We start from the raw sequence: 13,699 nt of genomic DNA on the forward strand, positions 1-13,699 counted from the left end.
ACAGGATTTTTTATACAGGTTTATACAAATACAGCTGATTGAATATAAGCTCATTGAATCTCCCTAGGGCAATTGTATATTGATGATCTTCATTTCCACCCTAGATTTGCATGGAGGCAGTGTACTCACACGTATCTGTGGCTTGTTTGTTTGTTTCTTAAATATTACTTCCCAGTGGAATAACTGTCCCCTTCTGCAAGTAATATTCTGGTTATGTTTACATAATGGTTTCTGCAATGCCTTGGAAAAAACATAGGCTGATAAATATCACAGATAAGTAATTGGAATATGTTTACATCATGTTTTGTGGTGCAGTGTTGGACACACCTGTACTAGCTCTGACAGGCCTGTACAAAGAGGTGAAGAACTGTGCTAGGAGATAACCTCAGGTCCCAGAAGCTGCCCAGCTTTGCTGCTGAGCACTGCACTCCTGTTAAGAGCCCTGTGCTGAAAGGGCAATGCTGCTTCCAGAGCTGGCATGTTGAGCAGCTCTCTTTGGTGCTGTGTGTCGTGGCTAAATAGTCCTTGTTCAAATCAATGGCCCAGATTCTTACAGAGCTTTTTCATAAAGCTCTTATTGTATCCTGGACAAGACCAAAGGAAGCAAATCAAATGTTAGGCTATGTTACAGGCAAGGGAAACCAAGACAAGACGTGGCATTGTACATTTTCACCTTAAATGCTCTGTGGCTTTGGCCGTTTTACAAAAGGCACGTCAGAAATAGGCAACTTATGTTACCAGAATAGGCTGGATTTTGGATGGGATGAGAAGGTGATAGGGGAGGGATTAAGGACTGAAAAGAGCTAGGTTTGTGTTCCTGTCTGTTGTCTTATTCTAAGAAGTGATACATAAATTAAAAACTATATTAAGTTTTGTGTAAAGCAGGATTTACAGGATATTCTGGAGGCAAGAGGAAAAAACCCTTAGAAACAAATTCTCATCTCCCTCCTTCTTCTCCCAGAAATCCCCACTTGCCAATCTCCATTGTCAATATTTACACTAGTTTATACTGAAGGTGTACGGTTATAAAAGTCTAACAGAGAATAGCAAGATCATCAGTTACATAAAGAAAGGAAAAACCTAATCATTATAGCATGCCTGGACAGACTCTTGCAATTTGTGTGTTTCTTTGGTATCTGTTAAAGGTAACTGGTGGGATGGTAAATGATGACTTTTAGTATATAGTTTGAAGAAATGGGGAGGGGGAGAGTGAAGGGACAGTAGAGCTCAAAGCACTGTACAAACATTAAATAGCCCTAATGCAAAGCCCACCTCACCAGCTATGCATAAGGCAGCCTGTTTTACCCCTGCTGTGTGCCAGGAGACGAAGATAAGGTTAATCACTATGTACAGAATTCAAGGGCACAGTTTCTTTTTGCTTTCTTATCTGTACAGACTTTTCAATTGACTTTTAATCCTTCTTACACAGGCTGTTTAAATCCCATCAACACTGTTTATAAATGGAGATTTCGTTAATAACTCAGCCTTACCCAAGCAGACAGTTTCCAAATTGCTGCTGAATGCTGTTGTATTCATTAAATCTCTTAGTGTTGCCAGCTGGCCACTATTTCTTGTAGTCTGAAAGGCTTTGAATCCCTCTTTGCTTTGGGACTTGACTGGTTTTGTTAAATTGTGTTAACAGGTACTCCTACATCGTTTGTCACTGGCCTGAAGTGTTAATTGCAAAGTCGATGATAATTTGATGTCTCTGAAAATCTGTGTGATAATTAGATGCTCTGTGGAACTTTGATTTATTGAATTTGTTCTGAAGATGAAAAATAAAAGCATCTCAATTTTCTTTTTCAGATGCTATAGATTTAATAACATACAAGGTTGTCTCTAATGCTGGAGATTTTAGAAGGAAATTCTAATAAAGTCCATAGAGTAATATGAAGACTAGTTTTTGTCTGTAACTATTGCTGTATGAACTGCTGATGTAACCATCTGGAATTTTCCCAAGTTTGGGTGAGTGTTTGTCCAAAGAGCAAAAACAAATACAGTAGCCACAGTGGAAGGAATAGATAGGCTACCATTTTATTTTCACATCAGATTTGTGTGTTTCTGTTTGCTAGCAGCTGTGCTTAATAATAAAACTTCAATTCTACAAACTGAATCCATCTGAACAGGTTATACAGCAAAGCTCTCAGGCCATTGGGAAGGATTTAGTTGCATTTTGGTCACAGATAAATCCATGTTTTCCATTAAGTCCCTGCCCTGTCTTAAACTTCCACTGTTGGAAACTTTAATGAAGTTGAATCACACCAAATTTCACTCCCAAAAGCTGCTTGTAGTCTGAGAGACATGGTTCCCACTTGTTGCTGATATACTATGCAGCAATTTATGAGGCTGCTGTCCTGGGTGAGTCCCCATACTAGGGTGGGGCTGTCCCTAAGCCAGACAAGTAGAGGAATGCCTTTCCCTAGTAGTCCTTGGACCTGGATGCTCTTTCTTGCTCTTCGCACCTAAGCCTCTGGTTTGCCATCCTTCATTTCCAGAAACTGCCTTTTCTGGCTTTGCTTTCTCCCCTGTTTTTAATGATCAGTGGATCCAGGTGTCAGGCACTGGGGAGGGGTGCAGCCTGTTTTCTTCTACTTTTACATTTGTACTTTGTACAGGGAGTTTTCAACCTCTACCTTCCTAGTTTTTCCAAGGCAGAAGGAAGTTGTGGTGTGATACTAGCTGAGACAAAGCCTGTATTTATAGAACTTGTGCAAGTTTCAGCTTCATAACAACAAGCTCAAATTTAGATAAATTCTCCTAGACTTTGTTTTTCCTGGGGCAGACCAGACATTTTCAATCTGCAGGTGGCTTTGATAAAGAGACATCAGCAAAGTAATAATGAGCTCTTGCAGAGCTAGAATTTTTTTTTAAACAGCAGCAACCTATAGCAGAGCAGAGATGAGATTCTTCCATACCATGAAAGAAAGTCTTTGCAGGTGGATGTTTAGAGGAATACTGGGGGCCTGCTTTGGTTGTGGGGTGTTGTCCTGGAACCTTAGTACATTGCTCTAGCTCCTTCTAGTTCTCATGTCATTGAAAAGCTGAGCTAGTTTGGGAAGCAATAGGGTCAGGAGAGACTGAAAACAATAAAACAGCAGTAAACTGGCTTTTGTGTTCTGAATTTTGAGCCTCTATTTGTTGAAGGGGCTTCCGGAAGAACTTGGTGTACAAGCCTGACTGGCACATAAGAGAGCCACACATAGGTTGATATCATCTCAGTGTGAAGAGTTCTTATATCTCCATTAGAATCATATTTAAGCAGATTTCCATTACATAAAATAGGTCATGAACCCAGGGTTCTGCTGAAATGTCTTTCACTGTGCACTCTTCTGAGTTGCCTAGCTGTGCTTGGCTGTACTAGTTAGTTTGGAAAAATACTGGGCAAAGGAAACAGTTGGAAAACTAATTCACAGTATGGAACAGATGTGCCGATTCTTGGAAGTGCCACTTGGAAGTTAATTGAAAACCTTTGAAGCTTTTTTTTCTGGGTCTTTCTCCACCTACTTTTCACATAATTGCAATGCTGCTTTAATAAGTTTTCAAATTGGTTTAAGGGCATCTAAACCAAGACACTGTTTGATATAAACTGTTTTTGTAAGCAGCAAACCGTGGAGGTCAAGTGCCCTTCTACCACAAGAACTGTAGGCTTTCCAGGGTGATGTACAAATACACTTATGTAATGTTTTGAGGTTGTTACCAGACTAGAAATGTGCTGTTTCTTCAGGCACTTTGCTTAAAATCTTCATATCCAGTTTGTTGACTTTAGTTCCCTTCACATTACTTTCACAATGTTCTGTTAGTTCCAGACTTTCTGAGTAGCTGCCCTACTCCCTTTGCCTCCTGAGACAACTGGGCTAAAGGTTGTAGACAGTCTGATGAGGAAATTCATATTAGTGTCAAATGCAGTTGGGGAGCTTCTCGGTGGAAGTTTTGTATGGTGAGAGGAAGAAAACATTTAGGGAGACACTGGTATAAAACATATGGGAAAAATGGATGCAGCTGTATTCCTTCAAATCTGATGGTGACCAAAACAGCAGGATAAATGCCATTTAGTTGATACTTTGCTAGTTGACAGAGAAAACATGAAATACATTTGCTTTTAGAGACTTTACTGTTTGAAAACTATAATGTAAGTGCTGTTGCTCTAGTCTGTCAACAAACTTCATGAAAAAAAGTTACTATATTCTTGTATTTTATAAAAAGCTTTAACCATACCTAGCTCAGTTAAGAATTTAATAGGATGCCCAAATATAAAATTCAATTCCTTTAAAATAGACAACTTCCGTCAAGGAAGTTTGTCTAAAAAGGAGTGGAAAAGGCATTTACTTGCCAAGTTCAGACTTCTGTTTCTACTGCAGCTTTTTGATATTCCTGACTTTTAAATAGACCCCAGTCTTTCCCATGCTCTAGGTGCTTGGAATTGAATGTTTTTAGCTACTGTTGACTGAGAATTGTTAGCCAGTAACTCTCAATGTGAGGCTGATTGCTTTAAGACTAGCTTGGATACCTCTGTGTCCAATGTTCCTTAACATTGTACTTTCAGAAAAAAAGTTTTGCATAGTGTCTTTTTTGTGGTTGTTCTCTCTTTTTTTAATAGCCACATAAATGTCAACAAGCTGGCACGCAAGGCAGCATAGCTGGATTGTAGGATAACTGTTTCCAGTACTTTTCTGCCATTCTTGTATCCAGATAGCTTCTTAACTTAAACTCTCTCTTGGCCAGTATTCTTGTGATTCTTCTATACTCAGACCTGGATTTGTGCCATCTATCCCATACATGCTGGTTACTTATTACCAGGCAGGCCTGTCAGTGCCTGAGGATGTAGTGTCCCTCTCTTGGGAAACTTGTGGCTGGTAAGGCTTTCTCAGAACAAAGGATCGTTTGTTGATAGGCAGAGCAACAATTCAGAGACAAGAATATTGAGCCAAAAATCTAAATGTGTGTTTTGTTTTATGTGAACGTCTGTCTTGTTATGAGGCAGAGCAGGCAGTTGTGGGTTGGTTTTTTTCATCAGTGAGTACCCATGCCGAGAGTTTGTCTGTTTTTAGGACTTCATAAATAGTGCTGCCATTACCCGCACACATTCCTGTCCCTTCCACCCCTGCCATCTCCTCCCCTCCTGGAAGATTGCATAGACAAGGGAAAAGAGGAATTTGGTCGTTTGGGGCTTCTGGTAGCTGGTTACAGTCTCTAAAATGACGACTGCGTGCATATGCACAGGTGTCTGATGTACTTGGAGCAGGTTCAGACCTGTTACACAAATGATACCTGGGAGGTCACTGGCAGTACCCACTGAACTAAGATGTTTCTGGATGCACTGCAATTACATTTCATGTTTTTTCAAAATTTGTTGATTTAACATCATGTATGCTGCCCATCTGGGCTGTGCCCATTGCCATGCAGAAACATTAACCCTGTCCTGTCATTTCTTTTATGGAGTTTCTCCCTGGGAACCAGCTCCCCAGCTTGCACCTAGCTAATTTCTCCTTCCCTCTGAACCTCTGCTAGGAGAATTATCCAGTTGCTGTATCATGTGAAACAGGGCAAAGTCCTCCACTCCTAACCTACTTGGTGTACAAGCTTATATGGGGGTTATCTTTCTTTCCTCTTCAGGTCATCTTAGGCGTGGTCAGATGATTAATTTTGGTTGCTTATACAAGACCATTTCCCTTAGCCAGGGCAATGTGTTGCCAGAAACAACCTGAAGTCTCAAGTGACTCCAGTTTAAAACATTCCCTCCCAGCAATGTCTTGATTGTATTTCAACAAAATAATTAGTGCAGGACAGCTATTAAGAAAGTGCCTGCCTGTGTGTGTAATGCTGCATTATTATTCTATAGCCCCGAGAATGAATTCATTGAAGAAAATATGGCCCTTGCATGTGGAAGGAAGAATATAGATAATAGTGCAGTGTGAATTCAGGTACACAGGGTTTTATTTATTTATTCTTTAAGAGCAAAGAATCAGCCTCTTGTTGTTACAAGAGGGGACACAGGAAGTCCTCTCATTTGCCACAATTGAACCTCCCTCTCTCAATCCTGGTTAGTACAAGTTCTACACTTCAGTTACTGGTTGTGGACATGCAAACACCTTGCCTTAGCAAAATGACTCCCACTAGGCTTGTTTAAATCTAGAGAGATGATGCTCAGGAGTTCTCTCTTTCCGTAGCCCAAAGCCTGAATTCTGCCTTGCCAGTCTTTGGTGGTTCAAATCCTAATGCTGATCCTGACTCTGGTTTCTCCTGGTGAACCCCTGGTCTAAGCTCACCAAAATTATTTCTCTGGGACTCATCTCAGTCTTGTTTGTTTTAGGCATTGTGCAGTCATCCTTGATATCTCCAGACCTATGCTTTGCCAAGTAATTCCTTATTTGCTGCAGCTCTAAAGAGTTGGCATCTGGCCCTTGTTTGCTACAATCCAAATTTGGTTTAGTCTCATCCCTACTAGCTTCAGAGGAGTTTGATGGGACATGTAAATTTCCTTCAAGTCACATTTCACATTAAGTTATAATTTGTTACTTGTATGAAATTTACATTTACAGAAATAATAGAATGAATTATTTTTCTGTCAGTCTTTCTCAAGAGGACTTCTCAGGAAGATGACAAACGCACCCTGATAAAGAGAAATCATCCTCTCTGCTGTTGTGAGTAATATGGGCAAGTTAGCAAATGAACCAGAGTTTTTTGCTAGCATTTTAGTTTACAGGCTTCAGTGATCATTGTTGCATCTTCATCAGTAGTGAAAATGTGGTCCCGTTCTGCCTGAGTTTTCATTTTTTCTATTTTGCTGGTTTGGAATCCCTGCTGAGTGTCCAGAGGGCCACTGTCACGCTGGTGAGGAGCAGAGGGACAGGTATGGATTTGTAGCTTTACTGACAAAATGAGAAGGCGTTTGAATGCTTAGAGCTTCATATTCAGATTTATAAGCTCCTATTTTAATACTATCTTAGTAAAATTGTGTATGTTTAGTACGGCATGTGTGCATTTTCATTTACTTACTTGTACTTTGCTTACTTTTCATTTGAAAATTGCTATTGATCAGGCTTCAATGGTAACTTGATTACAAGATGCTGATTCTGATAAGGAAATCTGAGAGCATTGTGTCTCCTACAGCACATCTGCTGTATGTATTTTGTGTGTGGTTTCAGCATGTGTGAATCTGAGAGACTACACAGTCAGTGCTGGCCTTTCCCAGGACTTTGGCAGAATCTATTGTGGGTTTAAAATGCTGTATAGAAAGTAGGCAGGTAGGCAGTAGTAGGTGGCCTTTCCTCTCTCACAACAGCAAGTGGTGGTTGATGTAAAATTATGATTGTAACAAACAGTGGACTTAAGGCTAAGTTCCAATACTGTGGTTAACTTAAAAAAAAAAAGATACTTAACAGTATTTGAACAGAAAGTGCTAGAATTGGTTTCAAGCCTGTTTCAACTTGGTTGCCCTAAAAAATATGCTTTTGAGAAGGTAGGTGGGGGAAGGTATTAACAGTTGCATGGTTTAGATGTCACTATCGCAGACAGCAGTGTTACAAAGTCCAGAAGAGTATGTAGGTTTATTCAGATCCTGAGCAGCTCAGTTGCAGAAATCTCCTGTGACTTTATAGTTGTCCTGCAGGGACCCAAAGCCTTTGTGGCCAGTGGAAGAGTGCCAAGGTGGCAGTGGCAGTAGAAGGATGATAGTCCTGCAGGAGCTTGATGCCAGGCCACTTTGTCCCAGGGGTCTTGAGGGAGCTCTCCAACCTCTGAAGTTATCCAGGATTTAGAAGGATGCAGAAGTCGTGCTGTGTTAAACAGGGGCACGTGTACTGTGTCCTCGAAGCATGTGTTGGCAGGGGCACTGCAGTTTGCTGGGGCTCATCAGAGCAGATGTTGGCTGGTGCTAGTCACAGGGCAGGGGTGGCTCCTGATGGGCTGGGAGGCTTCTGCTCCCTGCTTTACCCCAGCAAGTGTCAGTGACCTCTTAACTCGCTGTAAGAGGAAAAGGTGGCATATTGCTGCAAGTGGCGACATAGTAAGACTCACTGTAGGAAATGGTATCAATTCCTGAGTAGGAGACAGGCCAGATCTTTTAGGATTTGTATCAGCAGGAAAGCAGTGCTTTTCTCAGTTCTTCTGTTTTAGAAAGCAAAGGCCAAAAAAATTATCTGTTTCAAAAATCTTAGCCATGTCATCTTCTGAAAATGGGAAGAATGAAGACTAAAGTGCTGTCTGAATTTAAACAAAACACCAATAAAAATTGACAAAAATGACAAGAAATACATGATTCATCTCGGTATTTTGTATGATTCTCCTCAAGTAGAGGTCTTAATGGGTTTGTCTCTGAGTACAGAAGCAAAAAGAAACAGATCTGTTATGAAAATGACAGATCTGGCATTATCTCCTTAGCTTATAAAAATCAGTTGTTGAGTAGTACCTAGAGGATGATCTGTTTTCTTAATGGCTATCATTAAATCAGTTATGTGGGTTGCTCTTCTATGATGATGCTGTTAACTGTTGTACTTAGCTTTTTGCCAAGATAATGTTCTAAAGGAGTTGACAAATCCTATATTATAGTATTGTACTTGGCTCCATATATTAGGTAAATAAGGAGAGAGATTCAGTATTGAGGAACTTGCAACCCTCCTGTCAAGATAGATCATTACAGACAATGCAAGGGGAATACAGCTTTATAGTTGTTTGGATATTCTCAAGATCTAAACTTCAGCAGGGATTCCAAACCAGCAAAATAGAGCAAATGAAAACTCAGGCAGAACTGGTCCACCTGGGTCTGGGGGGACTTGTTAACCAGAGTATTCTTGTGTGGTGCATGGGTCTGGAGCCACCTCAGAACAGCAGCAGAAGAACCCACAGCCAGCCAGCCAAACAAATTCTATAATTCAGCTGCTCTCTATCAGCCTAGGAGGAGCTGCATACCCTCACAAAAAAGGGGAAGGATAACCTGGTAAGACATTCTTTCAATCTTCTAAGCTTTAGATATGCATCTTTAATGTACCTATTTGCAGTAGTCTTAGAAACCATACTTCTGTTTTCGTGTCCTTGCCAAATCATGAATAATCTCAAGACCTAGACTTCTTATAGTTCCCTAAATTAAACTTTGTATTTCTGCTACCTAATAACTGCAGAACAGAATGTTAAATTTGGACAAGCCATGCTGACATTAAAAACAAAGCAACTTGTGGCTTAGAGGTGGGGGTGAGCTGTAGAAATCTTAAAGGCAGAAATTATCAGAACGAGGACTCTTTGGGGGGAGTAAGAGTCCTAAGTGATGAACCAAATAGTTCAGGGAACAAATAAAGCCACTGGAGTTCTTGCAACTTGGTGAGTTCAAGTTAGTCAATTGTGAGAACAGCTCAGGTGAAACAAAGGAGACTCACAGCCTCTGGCAGCTCTGAGAGAAAAGATGGTGTCTTTGGTGGGAAATACAGTGGGCTAGGAATGACCTGATTTATAATTACTCACAAACCAGCATGATCACTTGCAAGCCATTTGCCCATTAAAGCTGAAGATGTGGCCTTTAAGAAAGCAGCATGTAAGCACGATCTAGAAATAGAAAAATAGCATTTGAAGGACAGATAAGGTTAGAAGAAAAGACAATAAATGTAATATATGAATAGGGTAAAATGTTCAGTCTTAGCCAACCTTACAATCCTAAGGACCACAAAAGGAAAGCTTCTGTATATTGGTCTTAACTTATCTCCTGATGTGGCCGATTGTCAGCCCTCCATTCTAATAAACAACTTGTTTTTGTTATTATTATAAAAGTATCAGGTGTAGTGACATTCCTAAAGGGCTGATCCTTTTTGACACATACAGCAAGAATTTAGATTGTACAAAGAATACAGTTTATTCTCCTCCCTAGAACTGTGTACCAATTCTAATAATAGAATGAGTTTTTGAAGATGGACAATCAGATTAAGGTTAAATCAAGAGGAATGCTTTGACATACTGGCCATTTTTTTACTTGCATGCTATGATGATATGTTCTTTTTAATTTAAATTCTTCCATCACTGTAATGAATGGTTTGATTGCTGTGCCATATTGTTATCATGATAAAGATTTTTTGTTGTTTGAGAAATAACAAATGTATAATCAAAGGATAGAAGAGATTAATAGACACATATGAAATTTGTTATGAAAAAGATAGTGGCTGTGGACAGCAAGGAACGAGAGGAATCCACAGGAAAATGTTCAGTGGCCAGCATAGGACTGCTTAGTTGTTACTGAAACACCTGGTGACTTCATTGAGGCATCACATTAGTTGCAACTAAAACTAATACAAATCAACTCAGAGCCCCAAAGAATTACCTGGTTTTATTTGTAAATGTTCCTGGGAAAGGATCATTTGATCATCCTCTGAGATACTAATTTGATGTCCAGGGCATTGCAGTAACAGGCGTTTCAAGTGCTCCTGCCTGGCTAGCTTTTCTATTGAAAAATTTAAGATTTAGGTTTGCCAGTTCTTTGGAGTCATATGTTTGTGCTGAACTTGACGCAAAAAGTTGCCCTATTGGACTGAAAGGGAACTGTTTCAACTTAAAGCAGCGAAGTGCAGACATTTTTGTTTGCAGGATCAGGATTTTCTCTCTGTAGCTGGTTGGTCTCCTTTTAGCTTCCCCAGGACACTTCCTTTAAATGTAGCAATAAGGAAAAATTGCATTTCTGATAACTTAGAGTGCACAGATGTTAAATGCCATTTATGCAAGCAACTTTTATGGAAGTGCTTGCTATGAAGGAGTATGCTCCCATGCTTTAGCTGGTGTTTGCTTTGAGTATCTCTCATGCACTCTTTCTGGGTGAAAGGAACTTGGTATCTATCGATATTTTCATGTTAAACATCTGTTGCTGTGTTTTCCCATAGGAGCATTTCACTAGATCTCTGTTTACTTGCATCAATACATGGTCAAACACACTGTTGTGTTTCCCCAGGGGAACGCTCCAGTTATGCAAACCAAACCATGATCTGTCCCCGTGTTCCCCACCTGTGCTGTGGTTTGCACTCATTAATACCCCAGTGAGCTCTGTACCAGTCTCAAGCCATATTCCCTCATGAAATTGCTCATGTAAGTGATCATGCTAGCTCACAAATAGGAATAATTTCAGTCTGCAATTGTTTACTGATTTATAGATGAGCAGGTGGCTCAGGTTTGTTGTGCTCTTTAGTTTGGAGGAGTTAGGAAGTACTTCTGTGAGGGCTGGGATGGAGAAAGGGCTTGCCGCAAGCTGGGGTGATGGGATTCTGCTAAGGCAGAGGCATACCTGGGGCCTGAGCAGGGCTTGTGTACTCTGGCCATATGGGAGAGCTTTTAAGTCCATTATTATTTGTTTGCTGTGGCTGTGCAACTTCCTCTTCCCCTTTGTACACAGTTTTTCTGACATGCTGTCATTGTCTCCATCTCTCCTGATAGAGAAAGTGAAGAACACGATACAATTTCCTACCTTCTGTTGTTGAGTTGGTTGTTTAAGGAGAGAGAATTTCCCTTGGATGATGCCAGAAAAGAATCTGTATCTGCCAAGGTTCTTTGTACAGGAACAACTGTTAATATAAACAGGCTTCCTCACAAATACCCAGGCAGAACAAATGCCCACAGTGGGACAAAAACACTTTGGAAGTGAGGGAGTGCTGCCCTTCCTCCCTCACCCCTTCTTCCAAGGGTGTTAACAAATTCATGAAAGGGGATGACCATTCATCTATCATCCAGGGAGACTTTTTATGGTGAGGTATCTTCTTGCATTTTTGCTTTCAGGTAATTACTCTCCTTTTCAACAGTTTTTCTGAGCGCAAGCCAGTTCTTTGCCTGTGTTGAAAGAGCAGCCCATGCCACCTTTTTGTTATACCTTGGGCTGAAGTAACGAAGTAAGCAGTGGGAATTAAACACTGTTCTTCATTAGTTTATTTTATTAGCTCACAAAATGCAACCTTCCTTGCCAGTATTGCATTATTCTTTCTCCATGCTTCTGTTGAGAATTTTGTAAAGTGCAAGTAAGTGGTAAGAACACTCAGTTTCTTCTGGAGAAACTTACCAGCTTCAAGCCAAGGCCCCAAATTAGGATGGAGCTGTGATACTTGGGCATCTCTAGGTAATTTAACCTTATGACTGCTGCTAAGCGTTCAGCAGTAGAGTATCCCTTGGTTCTCCAGAGTTAATTGCGTGACCTAGAGAGAGGCATGGTGGTATTTGAAAAGTGGAGACGACAGGAAGCCTTTAAGGCTCAAGAATCAAGAGATGTGCCAAACTGCTGCCTTGCATCATGTTGCCATGTTTCCCTGACAGCACTTGTCCTCAGTGTTTTCTGCATTTAGCTGCAAGGTTTGATAACAGGAACAGGCTGTGAGCAATTTTGCAGCGTTCAGTTTTACATTTAACAGAAGTTTAAAGTTCAGTGTCATGGAATTTCCCTGCTTGGTTGTTAAGATAACTTGGTACAGCTCAAAACCTCACAGCCTGAATTATAGGCAGAAGCCTTCCTCCCCCAGGTGAGTATGTTCAGGAGTTCAGAGCTGCCGTGGTCCTCCTCCCATGAAAACTGCAACAGAAGTTCTCCTCTTGGGGTCTACCGTGTTTTATTTTAATTCAAATTATTTGAAGGAAAACAATCTAACAGAATGTAACTTTATGGATCTAATATTGTTGTGAAAGAAAAAAAAAAGTAAAAATCACGTGGGCCAGCTCAGGGACTTGTTTCTTTTAAAATAATTGATGACGTAAAATCCCAGACCAAAAGAGGTGGGAGATGGAAGGCATCTGGCAGAGTTTACAGCCCTGGGGGGTCGGCAGGCACAGCACAGCCTGCTGCAAACAAAGGCCGAGTGTTTTGCTGATGCGATTGCAAAACATATGTTTGCCCAGGACTGTTATGATCTTGGGAATAGGCAGGAGGCCAGATTTCTGCAGCAGCAGCGCACTTAGTCACACAAATATCTGCAAAATGTGAACCTCCTGCGATTTCTCGGTTTAAAAGCCGTAATTACTTTGTTGCTTAAAGAGAAGGTAGAAACTCTTGCATAAGGAACAGAAGAGGGGAGCGGAAAGCATTGTCCAAGGAGCGTCTCTGTGCCGGGGAGGAGAGCGGAACGGAGCCGAGGGGTCCGGGGCTCGAGGCTGTCCTGCCGAGCCGGGGGCTACTGCTCCTGGTGCCCCGCCCGGGGCATTTGCTGGCACTTCCAGGGTTAGGGAGCAGCCGTGGGGTCGCGGCGAGCCCCGGCGGGGCAGCGCGCCGGCAGCTCCGCCCCTGCGCCGGGCGGGCGGGACGGGCCTGGGACCGCCCCGGCGGTGCTGGGGCAGAGCCCAGCGGGCTGCGAGAGCGGCGAGCCCGGCCCCAGCCCCGCAGCGAAGCCGGGCCGGCAGCACCAGGTACTCGCGGGTGGCCGGGGTGCCCCTGCCGCTTGTCCCCGCGGCGCTGAGCCTCCCCAGGGGCGGGGGTCTCTCTCCCCGGGCGCATCACCCAGAGAAATCCCTGCTGGAGGGAGGGGCGGGGGCCCGGGCAGCCCCCTGCGGACCATCCGCGGGGCTGCGGAGGCAGCAGCGGCATTTCCCTGCGGGCTCCTCTCTCGGGGGGTATCGTTCAGGGGTTCGCGGGATGTATAGCTGCTGCCTGCGGTGACAGTGCAGATGCTGTCGCGGTCCTCCCCGACGCCTCTGGTCCCAGAAGGGCTGTGTTCCGCTGGTGTCTGTGGTAACCAAGTGCCTCTGCAGGGTGCTCAGG

General features: G+C 42.3%; 1 protein-coding gene across 5 annotated transcripts in view; it reads left to right on the plus strand.

The window, feature by feature from the left end:
* The window catches only part of SESN1 (sestrin 1), a 76,867-nt gene that overhangs the window by 46,506 nt on the left and 16,662 nt on the right, over window positions 1-13,699 (plus strand). The window contains exon 1 of one of the 5 annotated variants that reach the window (XM_082303208.1): window positions 13,263-13,347. The exons of 3 other annotated variants lie outside the window; for them this stretch is intronic. The gene's annotated coding sequence lies outside the window, so the exon portion shown is untranslated. Of the gene's footprint in view, window positions 1-13,262; window positions 13,348-13,699 lie in introns of those variants that run through there. One more of the 5 variants, XM_082303210.1, reaches the window with a different exon arrangement.

Source organism: Coloeus monedula, assembly GCF_965178545.1.
Source record: "Coloeus monedula genome assembly, chromosome: 2".
In the NCBI taxonomy this organism is placed as follows: Eukaryota; Metazoa; Chordata; class Aves; order Passeriformes; family Corvidae; genus Coloeus; species Coloeus monedula.